The sequence below is a fragment of the Ursus maritimus genome, unplaced genomic scaffold, assembly GCF_017311325.1.
Source record: "Ursus maritimus isolate PB19 unplaced genomic scaffold, ASM1731132v1 scaffold_19, whole genome shotgun sequence".
In the NCBI taxonomy this organism is placed as follows: domain Eukaryota; kingdom Metazoa; phylum Chordata; class Mammalia; order Carnivora; family Ursidae; genus Ursus; species Ursus maritimus.
This window is the reverse complement of record NW_024424341.1, coordinates 45,441,948-45,458,237: the sequence shown is the minus strand read 5'-3', so window position 1 is coordinate 45,458,237 and position 16,290 is coordinate 45,441,948. Positions and strand designations below refer to the sequence as shown.

The 16,290-nt window shown below is 41.1% G+C and overlaps 1 long non-coding RNA gene across 2 annotated transcripts; it reads left to right on the top strand.

Annotated features, from left to right (window-relative positions):
* The first annotated feature begins 9,841 nt into the window (after positions 1–9,841).
* On the top strand, positions 9,842–16,282 carry LOC103682482. 2 transcript variants are annotated; one of them, XR_005835497.1, is made up of 3 exons: positions 9,842–9,959; positions 15,376–15,463; positions 16,254–16,282. It is a non-coding gene; the product is annotated as an uncharacterized LOC103682482 (long non-coding RNA). The 2 variants fall into 2 exon arrangements; XR_573409.2 differs by lacking the exon at positions 16,254–16,282 and adding an exon at positions 15,592–16,217.
* The last annotated feature ends 8 nt before the right edge of the window (positions 16,283–16,290 follow it).

Sequence of the window (16,290 nt, the reverse complement as noted above, 5' to 3'; positions counted from 1 at the left end):
TGAGGGCTGGTCCTTTGTTTCTCTCCCTGCGTAACTACAGAAGTCTCCTTTGCCCTTGATTTTATTACAATGTATTGAGATATAGGTTTCTCTTTTCTAAACCTTCCCTTTTATTTCCTTGCCTTCTTTAAGTTCTATTGTCTAGATATGTCTGCTTGGGTCATTGTTACTTATTAGCACTTTTAGTTTTTCTGTCACATTTTCAGTGGCTTTGCCACTTTCCACCTGCATCTACGGTTCCTTTATCTGATATTTCATCTTACTGTTTCATATTTTAGCTATATCAACCTTGCTATCCCGGCCATTGTATTTCTGTAAGATTGTATCTTATTCCCAATATTTCCACACTGATCATTTTTTTTAAAGATTTCACTCATTTATGTGAGAGAGAGAGACCATGAGCAGGGGGAGCAGCAGAGGGAGAGGGAGAAGCAGTCTCCCCGCCGAGCAGGGAGCCTGGACTTGGGGCTCGATCCCAGGACCCTGGGATCATGACCTGAGCTGAGGGCAGATGCTTAACCGACTGAGCCACCCAGGCGCCCCTGTAATTCTTTTTCTTATACTGTATTCCTAATGAGCATTCACCTTGTTTTGGATATAATCATTATATCTTATTGATTAAGTAACATTTACTCTGTTACAAAAGCTTTTTCTAGTATCATACACTGCTGGCACTTAGAGATAACGCCGAAAGAGAAGGGCAAGAAGATGCTATCTTACTTGACCAGATGTTAAACGAAACACCCTAGAAAGTGGCAGCGACAGATTCAGGTGGTAGCAAGAGTCAATTCCAGTTTGCAGCAAAGCCTTTTGAGAGCCTGCAGGTGTCATGGCAATGCAGGGGTGGGGAGGTCAAGAGGTTAAGAGGCCCAGGCCTCACCGACTCAGGGAGGCAGATGAGAAACTTCCTCGTGGCAGCCTCCTACAAGACAGGGAGGCAGGTGAGAAATGTGTTGTGAGAGCGCTTCATGAGATTGTCTGTTTGGCCATGTTCCTGGCACCGTCATTACAGGACGTTGGGCCAACACTGGGATCATTCTGCAGGAGAGCCTTGCCCACGTGACCTTTGTGATGTGCGAGGTCACCAGGATACCGTGGCAGAATTGTTCCTGTATGTGTGCTCCTGGCACACAATCACTCCTCAGGCCTATATGGGAACTTTTATATGATATACGTCACATCACAAATCAGGGGCAGGGAGGTGTGATGTCTTGATGTATTCGGACTGCTTAGGACGTCCGTATCCTTATAATGGCCTTGTGGGATGGGCCCCGAGCTGATCTGTGACCTCATCCCTTGTTGTTACCACCGACTTCTCAAATACACAAATCCTTCTGTCTGAGAGACCCTGCACAGATATCCCCACCTCCTGGAATGACTTTATCCCAGATGTCCACATAGCCTGTTTCCCCATCCCCTCCGTGTCAATACTCAAAAGTCCAACCGTCAGAGATATCTTCACTGAACAACCTTACAAACATCGAAACTGTATTTCCTTTCTATTTTTAATTTTTTTTCTATTTTTAATTTTTTAAGGAGTCTCCATACTGTTTTCCACTGTGGTTACATCAATTTATATTCCCACCAACAGTACACGAAGGTCCCCTTTTCCAGTAATTTCACTACAGGATATTTACCCAAAGAAAATGAAAACACTACTTCGAAAGATACATGCACCCCTACGTTTATTGGAGCATTATTTACAATAGCCAAGATCTGGAAGCAACCCATGTGTCCACTGACTGATGAATGGATAAAGAAGATGTGATATATATATATATATACATATATATATATATATATATATATACACACACACACAATGGAATATCACTCAGTCACCAATAAGAATGAGATCTTGCCATTTGTGACAAAATGAATGGACTTAGAGGGCATTACGCGAAGTGAAATAAGAGAAACAACAAATACTGTATGATTTCACTTATGAATGGAATCTAAAACAAAACAAATGAACAAACAAAAACGGACTCTTAAATACAGAGAGCAAACTGGTGGTTGCCAGAGGGGAGGTGGGGTGGGGGGAGATGGGTGAAATAGATAAAGAAGATTTAGAGGTACAAACTTCCAGTTTTAAAATAAAGAAATAATAGAGATGAAAAATACAGCGTAGGGAATATGGTCAATAACATTCTAATAATGTCGTGTGGTGACAGACAGAGACTACACTTATGGTGAGCAGTGAGTACTGTGCAGGATTGTTGAATCACTATGTTATGCACTTGTTAATTATACTTCAATAAAAATATATATTTCCTATTTTAAAATAATTTCCAAAAGAAAATCCCAGATCCTGAGAGATTTATAGGAGGAGAGTTTTATGAAATATTCAATGAAACGATAAACCCAAATATACTCAAAATCTTTCAGAGATAAGCAATTACTAACTCATTTTATGAGATTAGGATAATATTGTCATAAAAAGTTGTTAATTAGGGGCACCTGGCTGGCTCAGTCAGAAGAGCATATGTGACTGTTGATCTCAGGGTCATGAGTTCAAGCCCCATGTTGGGTGTAGAGATTACTAAAAATAATAAACTTTTAAAAATGCTAATAAAGGGACATCTGGGTGGCTCAGTCGTTAAGCATCTGCCTTCGGCTCAGGTCATGATCCCAGGATTCTGGGATTGAGCCCGCATCAGGCTCCCTGCTCAGCAGGAAGCCTGCTTCTCCCTCTCCCACTCCCCCTGCTTGTGTTCCCTCTCTCACTGCCTCTCTCTCTATCAAATAAATAAAATCTTTTTAAAAAAATGCTAATAAAATTCATCAATGTATACAAATTGCAATACCTTGAGTTCATCTCAGGAATGATTTATTACTAGGAAACAGATAAATGTCATTCACCATATTAATGGAAAGGACATAATCATAACGTCTTTTTATTAAATATGGAAAAATGTGAATAAAATTCAAATCCATTCATATTTTTAAAAATCTATCACACCATGCATAGGAATATGTGTGCTTATTTAGCAGAATATTATCAACAAAAACAATACAATAAGCTTGATTTTAGTGATAAAACAATGTTTTGCTTTCAAATTAGTAACCAGACAAGGCTACCATTATTTTTTCAATATAATATTATACCAGATAATCTAGCTGGTGTCATGAGACAGAGAAGAAGATTTTAAAGGGTTGTAATTGTATTAATATAAAAATTTCTCTGAGTATCTGATCATCTATACAGGAAAAAATAATATGTAATGAAAACTGGAATACTCATGACACTTTATCAACTTTGCCATATGTGTGATCAGTTTCTGAAAACCAAATAAAGTACACTTCTACAAAGGAGAACTAGACGAGGGGAATATTTCATTTTTAAAAGGTTTTCGTTTTATAGCAAAAAGAGGTAATGATCCTCAGAATAAAACTAATAAAACATGTATGTGGTGGAGATAGCAAGTTTTCATATATCTGATAAGGGGGATTAATAACCAAAATATGTAGCTCTTAACAATTAAAGAAATGATTTTTAAATGGGCAAAGACATATAGATATTTCTCCAAAGATATACAAATGGCACATGGAATGATGCTCAAGATCACTAATCATTAGGAAATGCAAATAAAAACCACAATGAGATATCCATTAGGATGGTTAGTGGTTAAAAAATGGAAATTAAGGGGCACCTGGCCTGGTTTGTATGAGTAATCTCACCAGCTCACGGGAACTGAGACCCCGCAGAGTAAGGACCAGTTGCAGTGCACGGTTCTGGCTGATAGGGGGAGCTAGCCAGGTAAGGAGCCTTTCTCACCGGGGTGGGGAGCCTATGTGGCCGGACTGGGGGAACTCACAGTGTGGCTCTTGGGCCCCTGTGAGGCACAAAGATGTCAAGGCAGCACTTGAAATCTCAGGCCTCCCTGAAGAGGTACATGGAAAGATGCTCAACATTGCTAATGATCAGGGAAATGCAAATCAAAACCATAATGAGATATTACGTCACACCTGTTAACTTGGCTGTCAGCAAAGAAGATAACAAGTGTTGGCAAGGATGTAGAGATAAGGAAACCTTCGTACTGTAGATGGGAACGTAACTTGGTTCAGCCACTATGGAAAACAGTATGGTGATTTTTCAAAAAATTAAAAATAGAATTACCGTTATTGATGAGGTTGTGGAATATAGGTGAGGTTCAGTGGGGTGGAGTCTGGAGCCGACGACCAAGAAAGAATTCTTGAGATGTCTTTGGTGCAAAGTTGGTGGTTTATTAAAGCACGGGGACAGGACCCGTGGGCAGCTGCTGCCCCGGGTTGTGAGGGGTGGCTGATTATACACCATGGGGTTGGGGGAGGTAAGGAAAAAGGGAGGTTGAGAAAGTACTTTCATATGTTAAAGAAGACTCGCAGGATACTGGATATCTGGTTATTGTCAAGCCAAGGCTGTCCCTCCCTCCAATGAGGCACGAACATGAAGACAGCTGGGAGTCTCCCAGAGGAACGTTACATTCCTCCTATCACAAGTCCTTGTCAATGGGCTTCAGGTTTAAAAGAAATTTTATTTTATTTACATTTCCTTCTGCCTCAGCCTCCCTCAATTTTATGGAGGGGACGGTCATGTTAGGGCTTCAGGAAACTGAATTATGGGTCTCTGGAAGTTACGCTATTGATAAGAAAGCTTCTTGTAAATCGCTAGGACATGTTCAAACTGAGGGAGACTCAGGTCTTGCAGGATTGTGATCTCTGTTAGTTAACTATTTGTTTTTCCTTTCCTGAGCTTTAGGGCAGCCAGGAGTGCCTGAGGAATATCACGTACATCCCATTGCTGGGGGGGAGGTGTTGCGGGGTGTCAGTTTCTGCTTTGTCCTCAGCTTGCCTTCTGTTCCCTCATCAATTATGATCCAGCAATCAATACCCCACTTCTGGGTGTATATGCAGGAAATGAAAACGGGAGCTCAAGGGTGCCTGAGTGGCTCAGTTGGTTAAGCGTCTGCCTCCTGCTCGGTTCACAGTCCCCGGGTCCTGGGATGGGGTCCCGCATTGGGCTCCTTGCTCAGCGGGGAGTCTGCTTCTCCCTCTGCCTGCCGCTCCCCCTGCTTGTGTGCGCTTGCTCGCTCTCTCTGACAAACACATAAATAAAATATTTTAAAAAAAGAAGAAAATGGGGGCTCAAAAAGACATCACACACACACACACACACACACTGGACTATTATTCGGCCATGAAAAATATGAAATTCTTTTATTTGTAACACCACGGATAGACCTTGCAGGCATTATGCTAAATGAGATAAGTCAGACAGAAAAAGGAAATCTGTATGATATCACATGTGGAATCTGAAAAAGCCAAACTTGTAGAAACAGAGTAGAAAACTGTGGTTGCCAGGGGCTGGGGGCATGGGGTAACTGGAGGGATATGCACAAACTTACAACTAGAAGAGGAGTAAGTTTTACAGATCTCATGCACGACATTGTGATTATGTACTTGAAAGTTGCTAAGAGACAAGATCTTCAGTGTTCTCACCACAAAAAAAAGATGATCGTTATATGATGTGACGGAGGTGTTAGTTAACACTAGGGTTGAGATCCTATTGCAATATATAAGTGTATCAAATCAACACATTGTACACCTTAAACTTACACAATTATATCTCAAGTTTTTAATTAGATGAATTAAAAAAAAAGAAAATTCGGGCCTTACAATACAATTGACTCCTTGATATTTTGACCTTGAATTCGGCCTTGAGTCTTTGAGGGAGTAGAAGCACTGGGCTAAGAAGCCAAGCAGGCTTTGGACCAGGATGAAGAGGGCCACCTGGTGAAGTGGTTGTCAAAACACGGACGAGGCAATTGGGGCCCTGTGTGGCACCTGTGTAGGGAGCTGGGGTCCCTAGGGGATGAGAATTTAGGTGAATCGGTGCCAGTGGCAAAGCAATCCCACCGTAGGGGATCCATTTGCCGCTTTGTAACATAAATGGTTGTTCTTTGAGATGCATATTGGCCTTTCAATGAAACTGGCTTTCTGGGGTCTATAAAGGTAGTGAAGTTCCACTGAATACCTTCTCCAAGAGCCCAGTAGTGTGTATTCTAAGAGGTAAAATGGGTGTCTTGGTCACTCACTATCTGTAATGTCCAGAACTCCGAAGGGGATAAGGAGTATCCTGAAGTTTTATACAGCTGACCCTTGAACAACGTGGGTTTGAACTGTGCTCGCAGTGGAATATTTAGGGCAGTGTGTGCTATAACGTAGGAAATTTAGACAGGGCGGTAAGTCTGTGGTTAAGGTAAGGCAAACTTATTTGTCCTCTATGTTATATTTAGTAATTCCCCTAAGATTATAGGGAATACCGTGTTTAAATTTAGTAGCCCCTTTATAGCTGGGATTTAAATCCTAATTTTTTTTTTTTTTTGAGAGAGCACATGCCAGTTTCTTTTTAGGAGGGGATTTTTCTGCTTCAAAAATATTTTTCCTACTTTTACCCAGGTTTTATCCAGGTAGGCTTCATTCTGTAACTTATGGTTTGTTATGGACTTGGAAAGAGCTTGTCAGACACTCTAGTGGTAAGTTAATTATTCCACAAAGTACTTCTCACTGTATACCCACTAACATAGCGGAAAAACACACACAAAAACAAAATAACTATGATAGGCACCATAATATATAGCACTTAGAATGTGCAAGGTACTAATCTAAGAGCTTCCTATATATTAACTCATGTAACACACACACACACACACACACACACACACACTCTAAAGTTACCTTCTGATTATCTTGAAGGATAACCTAAGGTAACATTTATGTAAGATTTTCACTAAAGAGTCTGACTCTATGTTTGGTATTTGACCACTGACAGCTTTCAAGTCCCAGCCTTCCTCTTCCCCTCTTGTCCCACATCTGGACAAGCCATAAGAAAGTCCTGGTGCTCCCTCCCCTGGTGCCAGTGAGAAGTTCAAGTCACATAAACTGTCAGTGTGGGATCTTCATCCCAACTCCACTCCTAACCACAATAAAACCCAAAGCCGGTTGCCCTCCTTTGCTCTCTCAAGCCATTTTTGGACATGCTTGGCAGTCTGCACTGCTCTCCCCAGAAAGCCTCATTATGTGAGTAATAAATGTCTTTACACTTTCTTAGTGTCTATGGGCAGAATGGGAGTATGTTAGTTTAGACACCTGAATGTGCTTTGGGATGGGGCTTGATTTTACCCTACTGCGGAGCCATAGGACATACATTCTTGAGACCAAGTAGACCTTCTATAGAATTGATGGGCATAATTAAAAGAAAGCCAGACACCCAGTCAAGACCTCTGATTCAGCTCCTAACTAGAAGGTAAATTTAATCAATTAGAAGCCTGTAATTCCATAATTTCTACACATCAAATTCCCACCCATTCACTCTTAACAATTCAGCCAACATATATATTTAAAAAAAAAGAATCCAAAGAAGAAAAACACTTTGTATGTGCAGATGACTTATTATATTAGCATTACCTGAGCTTAAAATAATTGGGAGCTCCCGAGATATCTGACTCTAAAGAGGAAAATAAGTAAAATACTATTTTATTAATAAAATGAATAATTCATAACTCTCAAAATTTCATAATTTTGGTGACTGAATTAAATTGAGGAGTGCTTACTTTATTAGATTGAACAAAATTAAATTGCAAACATTTGACCTCTTTTGACTTACAGGAATGGTAATTTCATGTGGCTCAAACTAAAATAAAGTTTGTGAAAAAAGCAGAAGGCTACAGTCTATCCTGTATACGTTTATTATAAGACATTTATTTATATTTGAAAAGTGAGCCTTTTAAAATACTCAGTAGTGATAGTGTGCAGGAGTGTTGTGTCCCTTAAGGTGTAAACATAAAATGGGACCTGGGTTATTCTCTAACATGTAGCCCTGTTGACATTCATTATAGCCACGATCATTGTCAGGACCTTTCCTTTCTATTCATGTATTGCTATTTGGCTCCCTCACTTCATCCCTGCCTTGGGCTAGCATCCCATCCTAAAGGCACCTTGCCCAGTTATCCCAGGCAAGTCACCCCGATCTCTTTAATCTCTTCACTTCTATTTGGTTGTCTTCAGAGCTGATGTTATCTTGCTCAATTATTTAGTTCCTTTTTGTGGATCTGTCTTTAGTCCTGGACCATGAACTGCTTATGTGCAATCCAGTCAGTTTCACAAGTTAATATTGCCTCTGTGATTTAATGCCATTTTCCCTGAGAAAAAGATATAACTTATGATGACATCCAATGTGTTTCAGCGTGTGTAAAAATGACGGACATAGGGGCACCTGGGTGGCTCAGTCAGTTAAGTGTCCAACACTTGATTTCGGTTCAGGTCATGATCTCAGGGTCGGGAGATCAAGCCCAGAGTTGGGCTCCGGGCTTGGTTCTGGCTGCTCCAGAATCCCTGCTTAGGAATCTCTCTCTCCCTCTGTCCCCCCCCCACCAAATGACAGACATTTCGGACACAAACAACCTATATGGTGAACTTACAAGGAGAAGGCTGTGGTCAACAAACAGCTGTTCCACCAAAAATACCCTGTAGCTAACGAAGTGGAGGGACATTTCTGGAGAGCCAGAAACTAACTCCTACAAGGCTGAAAACATACTGTTGCTAGTAAGTAAAATCCTCAGTATTCTATATGCAAACACTTTGCTGAAAGTATATTTAACTTGTTATCATAACAGTGGACTAACACTAAAAATAGTGTAACGTAGGCTTCATAAGATCAGATCTGCAGGGGTGCCTGGGTAGCTCAGGCGGTTAAGCTACAGACTCTTGTTTTCACCTCAGGTACTGATCTCAGCCTGGTGAGCTCGAGCCCCAGTGACAGGATCAAAGGGGAGTCCGCTTGAGATTCTCTTCCTCTCCCTCTGCCCCTTCCCTGCTAGTGCTCTCTCTCGTGAGATAAATAAATCTTAAAAAAAAAAAAAAAAAGACGAGATCTGCAAGTCAAAGTCAATTGACTGTATTCAGTTTTACCACTACATTAAAAAAAAAAAAAAGGAATGCCATAAAGCCCTCGGGCAGTTCAGACAAGTATTACTGGAAAAGGAGCGAGTAAAAATATCCTAATGTATGATGAGACAGGAAGAAACATTTCTTTTAAATATATATATGTTTAATTATTCCTGCTGTATATACATTCTCCTTTTTAAAGTTCTTACGTTTATGTATCTTAAGAATATACAATAACACAGGTACAAAATGTAAATATCTAGTAAGAAGTTGCTGTGTTGGAGGATGGAAACATTCTTCTCACACCTGTTTGTCTTACTATTATTAATTGCCACTATTAGTTCTAGTGATGTTCTATTTAATAGCATTTTTGTAATAAAAAAGTAAACAATCCAGAAAGAAATAATTTCAAACACCTATTTTTAATATTTTTATGTTAAAATAATAACACAATTTAGAATATATTATTATGGTTTGGGGAGGTCTGGTACGGCAGTGTCCTCGGTTGGCTCTCTACTCTGGGCGTCAAGTGTCGGGCGATCGTGAACTCCTGAATCGTCATCTGTGCCTTCCCTGGTCCGGACAGGTACTTATTCGCTTCTCTTGCGCCGCAACGACGAGCCCATCAAACTCGCCCAGCACTAAAGTTGGTAGAATCAGATCTGGCTGTCAGCTCGGCGAGAGCCTGCGCCAGCGTAATCCCAGTACCAATGGGAACTCCCAGAAGCCTCCCGGGCGCGGAGTGGGCGGTCCTTATGGGCGGAGGGCAGCGTAGATTTTACGGTTTTACAGCCCCAGACTACATTTCCCACAGGCTACTGCGATCAGGCCGAATCAGCCTGGGACTACATTTCCCAAAGGTCGCCGGGGCAACATTGCCCTCTGCCTTTCCTTCCCAATGTTTTGTGATTGTGGGCGCGGCTGCGAGCTTTGAGGTCTGTGAGGGAAAAGTCAACACCCAGCCTCCCGGGGAGGGCGCTGCAGACTGCGACCCGCCCACAGGGCAGCGTGGAAATCCGTGAAGGAGAACAGTGAGTGCAGGGCGTGCGAGGAGGGGGCCGGCCGGCGCTGCCCGCGTCCCCGGCGCGGGTGTGTGCGGGAGTAGCTGGGTGCGGGACTGTGATTGTGGGGTTCGGACGAGGGCTGTCCGCCCGCGGAGGCTGGGTGGGCGGGGAGAGGGGAGCCGCTGTGAGCCGGGTTCTAGGTTCCTGCTGCCTGCTGCCCCTTTCCCCTCAAAGCCAAGCGGTCAGATCTAGACAGACGGTCCTCAGAGGGAGGTGGGTAATGGAGCCTTTGAATGAAAGCTTCCCAGCGGGAAGGCCGGGAACTGATCTGGAGATGGGAATTTTATTAGAGCCCTTAGTTTCTTCAAGAAAAGCTCCCGGGAAGACTGGATGGGAAATTCTTCCCAGCGTAGCTTTTCCTCCCGAGAGGATTCCCCGGTGGGGACGTCTGTGAGGGCTCGTCACCAGTGAGAACCACAGCATTCGGAGAGCGCTGCCCGCAGACACCCGCCTTGCTTTCACTTAAGCAGGTTAAGTGGTAAGGGCTAAGAAGGGGGTGAGGTCGCGTTGGATCTGGCTTGCCGAGTGTTTTCCGAGTCATTCTAAACTTCTCACAGGTCTCTTCTCCGGTTGTGTTACTCTCCAAAAGAAAAACCCAAAAGAGGGTGGGGTTGTTGCACATCTAAAAATTAAGATTTAAGCGGGTCTTGTGTTTCCTTTTTGTTCACTAAATTGTTTTACGAGTACATTTGTTTTCTTTTGCCCGAAGTACTCCACATAATTTTGACCTACTCTGTGTCTTCTTTCCAGTGAGTGGTGGGGTCCTTAGGGATGGATTCCCATTCCTGTGGCCCCGCATCCTCTCTTTTTACTCAATATTCTCATTATCATTTTCGTTGTTGTTTTTCACTACGGATTACAAATCATTTAAATCTTATTCTGTGATCCCTTTTCTAAGCATCGTGATAGTAGGTTGTAGAAATACAGTTCCTGAAGTGTGCTCTCAGGGATTTTAGACTTCGATAGAGTAAAAAGATTAGTATTAATATTTGGTTGGCATAGTAGCTACTACTATACTAGACAACTCACCTTCTCCCAAGCCTTCCTTGTCGAGTTCAGCAAGATAGGCATTGGTTTAAGAATTTCAATAGCATATAACAGTCGTCTTCCACGCGAAGCTTTTAGAAGTGGGAATGTGATTGTAGGTTTGAGCGTATTGGTAGGTCTGTGTCCTTAGTCATTTGTTTTATTTTTCAATTTTAATTTTTAAAAAAGATTTATGTCTTTATTTGAGAGAGAGAGGGAGAGAGAGCAAGCACACACACCGAGGGAGAGGGAGAGGCAGACTTCCCCTGAGCAGGGAGCCTGAGGCGGGGCTCCGTCCCAGGACCCTGGGATCATGACCTGAGCAGAGGCAGACGCTTAACCGACTGAGCCTCCCAGGCGCCCCTAATTTTAATTTTTTAATTTCGTTTTATTTGTTAGTCTTCGTTTCAGATTTGACAGCAGAGTTAGTTTCCGTGTCATTGGACAGTGAGAGGCTGTGTGGTATGCTATTGAAGAGTATGAGTTCTGAGCCTTAAAAATCTGGCTTTGAATCTTGGCTTTGCCACTACTAGATGTTTACAATCTACACACTCTGCACACTCTCCTTTCTAAATCTTTAAAATGGGTATAACAATAGTTCCTGCTTCATAGGAATATAATAAGGATAAGGTGTATTAATGTGTGTAAAGTCCCTTAAAACAATGTCTGGAGCATAATGAGCGCTCAGGAAATATTAACTGTTCATCATTGGTGATTCTGGGTCATTCCTTTCAGAATTCAGTAGCAATAGCATAAGCTTAACTTGTTACAAACAAATTCTTTTTCTTTTTAAACAAATTCTTAAACTGAGGACTGACTAGGGCTTCAGGGTGACCACAAACCACTTATAATTGCGTACAGAGTTGTAGTTTATGTATGTGTATTTTTCTGGAGAGAAACATTGTGATTTATTCAATTAACAAAGGTGGTATATGCAATAAAAATATTTAAAACCATTGGTGTGCAAGCAAAGATTTCAATAGCTGGGAATGATCTCGTACAAAATTAGAGTTCAGTATTGTGTAAATGGTTAAGTACCTCAGTCTACATTTATGTGATGGAATATTATGCAACTAGCGAAAATATGTTTATAAAGGATCAGTCACAAAAAGAAAAATGTGAAGTAGTTTTAAACTACGTACATAGTTATGGACAGTGGTATTCAAGAAAATCTTAAATTATATATGAATCTCATTTACTCTCATGGTTTTGTAAGATATTTTGCAAGGACAGTATATATTTTAATTAGTTAGTGAAGGAGAAGAGGGATTTGGCCACATTTATGGAGCATTGCTTGTGTACCCATAACTCTACCTATCAGACTGTGAGATAATAAAAAATATACTTATATTGGTTTCTACCCCTGGTTCCTGCTAATATTTGGTCTTTGACCTGGGTTCCTGACACAGAGCTCCTAAATCTCTTAGAATTTCCTGGGTGATAGACAGGAGCATCTTTTGTTCTAAAGTAGTAACGCTTGGGTTCTTGGATGGGGCCTGATCACTAGAAAGACCAAGCCATGATTAGAAGCTTGAACCTTCAGGGGCGCCTGGGTGGCTCAGTTGGTTAAGCGACTGAGCTCAGAGCTGAATTGAATTGTAGGGCATCCAGCTGGTGTCAGAGAATTGTCGATGTGTTTAAAAATATATATATAGTCGGTGTCAGAAGCACTGTGAGTGTAAGAGTAGAGGAAACCAATGCATGTGTCCTAAACACAGACATAATATTAATATTTTGGTGTGCATTCTCCCCCTCTCCATTTTTTTGTTAGTGATATATACGGTTTTATTGTATCTGCAGAATAGAATCACGTTAATTGATTATGTAAAGTAGCAAAGACTCTTCAACTCTTAGACGAAAAAAGGGAAACCGCGGGACTCAGTGTTCTTCGAGTGCAGCAGGAAAAAGAGGGAAGCACCAGTGATCCTCTTGTTTGAAAAACCTTATCAGTATTTACACCCTTTGGGATTATAGCAATGTCACATAAAAATTATAGGTGCAGGTGAAAGGACTTCCAAGGATCTGTTGTACAAATTATTCTTCCAGTGACAAATTTATATAAGAAAAGAGAGTAAGGTGATAGCAGTTATAAACGTGTACACCAGTGACCAAGTTGCACAGAAAGAACAGGATTCAACCTTTGTCAGTTACTTCAGTTTTGCATCTTATTATAGAATGGTGCCTTTCTCTAATTTCTATAGGAAAAGGGGAAATTTAAATGTCAGAGAATCTTTCCTGCTATTTTTAAAAAAAGAAGAGTTGCATTCTTATTAAAAAAAATTTTTTTTTATTTATTTGATAGCGAGCATGAGGGGAGGGGAGGGGCACAGGGAGAGGGAGAAGCAGACTCTCTGCTGAGCAGGGAGCCCAACATGGGGCTCTATCCCAGGACCCTGGGATCATGACCTGAGCCAAAGGCAGATGCTTAACTGACTGAGCCACCCAGGCACCCCCAAAAAGAGTTGCATTCTTAAAGTCAGGGTCTAAGTGTTTTAGTTAGAATTATAAGAAAACATGGCAGAGAGAAGTAAAAAATAGAAACAAATTGTGTCCTTTATAAAAATGAAATGAGGGGCATGTCATGTTCTTCAATAATAATAATAGCTAATGCATGTTAAGCCAGTATTCCAGTAAGTGTTTTAAATGGATTTTCTTACTTATTCTTCAGGATAACCATATGGGTAGTTAATATTCTCATCCCCATTTTAATGATGACAAAACGGAGCCCCTGAGGTGTGAGTAAATGCCTGATCAATGTCTACTGTATTTCCTCTCTCCCCATGTCTTGATGTTATCCTGAGGCTACAAACGAAGCTCAGGTTTGGGTGATATGGCTTCTTTTTCAGTTAGAATGTAGGAATGATTTTAAAATGGGCAGAAGACCTGAATAAACATTTTTCCAAAGAAGACAAACAGATGGTCAACGGCAAATGAAAAGATGCTCAGTATCACTCATCATCAGGGAAATGCAAATCAAAACCACGATGAGATACCACCTCACACTGTTAGAATGGCTATTATCAAAAAGACGAGAAATAATAAGTGTTGGTGAGGATGTGGGAAAAAGAGAACCCTCATGCACTGTTGGTAGGAATGCAGACTGGTGCAGCCACTGTGAAAAATGGTATGGAGGTTCTTCAAAAAGGTAAAAATAGAACTACCCTACAATGCAGCAATTCCACTTTGGGTATTTACCCAAAGAAAACAAAAACACGAATCGAAAAGATATCTGCACCCCTGTGTTCATTGCAGCATTATTTATAATAGCTAAGATACGGAAGCATCCATCAATAGATGAATGGATAGGGGCGCCTGGGTGGCTCAGTCGTTAAGCGTCTGCCTTCAGCTCAGGGCGTGATCCCAGAGTCCTGAGATCGAGCCCCACATCAGGCTCCTCTGCTGGGAGCCTGCTTCTTCCTCTCCCACTCCCCCTGCCTGTGTTCCCTCTCTCGCTGGCTGTCTCTCTCTCTGTCAAATAAATAAATAAAATCTTTAAAAAAAAATAGATGAATGGGTAAAGAAGATGTAGTACATATATACATACAATGGAATATTTTTCATCCACAAAAAAAGAATAAAATCTTGCTGTTTGTGACAACATGGATAGACCTAGAGGATATTATGCTGAGTAAAGTAAGTCAGAGAAAAACAAATACTATGTGATTTCACTTATGCGTTGAATATTAAAAAAAAAAAATCAACCAAACCAAACAGAAACAGACTAAAAAATACAGAGAACAAACTGGTGGTTGCCAGAGGGGAGGGGGGAGGGAGATGGGCAAAGTGGGTGATGGGGATTAAAAGGTACAAACCTCCAGTAAAATAAGTACATCACAGAGATGTAAAATACAGCATAGGGAGTATAGTCAATAATATTATAATAACTTTGTATAGTGGCAGGTGATAAATAGATTTTTTGGGGTGATCGTTTCATGTTATAAATGTCAAGTCACTGTGTTGTACACCTGAAATTGAAACTAATATTATATGTCAACTATACTTCAATAAAAAAAAAATTCCAACGCCCCCCACCAAAAGAAGGTAGGAATGTCGGGAGGGGGATCTGTTCAAAGCAGAACTGTGCAGGCCAGTATTAGATCCAGACCAGCCTCCCCAGTGAAGGCCTGTCCAGGAAACCCGCTGACATGTCTAATTGCAGCTTCAGTGAAGAAGCGCTGTTCTGCACCAGCTGTGTGCAGCTTGGTTCACTGGGGTTTGGATGTCTCCAGAATCCCTCAGTTCTCCAAAATTTTATGTGAGGGTGGTTGTAGCATAATTTGGAAGCCGAAATGCAGGGACAAGAAGGTTTATTGGCTGAAGTTATTGGCAACACTAAAACCTCCTTTTCTTCTCTCAGCTCTGGATTTTCTAGAGTTTGAACTTCTCTGGTAGAGGAACCCCCGGGAAGACTGATCGGTTCTTACATTTCTAAGAGTATGGCCCATGTAAGTTGTTCCTCCTTGAAATATTGGGATTTTTAGACTACATAGATATTTTCATTAAGCACCATCTCATTACCTGCTTGATTCCTCCTGTTTGAAACAGTGCCAAACATTTGCTTCTTCCTTATAAGGTCTCCTTTTCTACTTGGTGTTCGTTAATTCATTGAGCAAATTACTGAAAAGGTCATATGTGATGTAAGTCTTTGCTGAAGGACTGAGATGGAACAGTGAAGATGTGAAGTCTCGTGAATTATTTGAGCTCCCTGTGTCAGTCTTTGGTTTGGTGAGTTTGAGATATTGGCCTCATGTGACCATACATCAGAAGATTTAACATTTTCCACAGACGCTAAGATGGGAATTTGTACTGATTGGTCTCAGTCTTAATATGATGAGGTCACGTGCTCTGTGAGGCTTTTAGGGACACATGAGGGCCATAACTGTGATGTGGAAACATTGATACCATCATTCTCGCCAGGTGATGCCTGAGAGTGGCAGTAGGTCAATTTTGTGGTGGAATGGGAGCGCTCGGACTTGGGTGACATTCATTTGATTCTGAATCATCTTCATCATAATCCACTAACTGAAAAACAGCAAGATAGTGTTGAATGAGGAATGCTGCATGACAATATGAGCTTATTATCATAATTGTAGATTAATGTAGATTACCTGAATTGGGGAAATCAGAGACATTTGGTCAAATCTCATATAAATCTAAAATAATGACTAATTCTGATATATATTCATGAGAGGTACTTTTTTTTTTTTTTAAAGATTTTATTTATTTATTTGACAGAGACAGCCAGCGAGAGAGGGAACACAAGCAGGGAGAG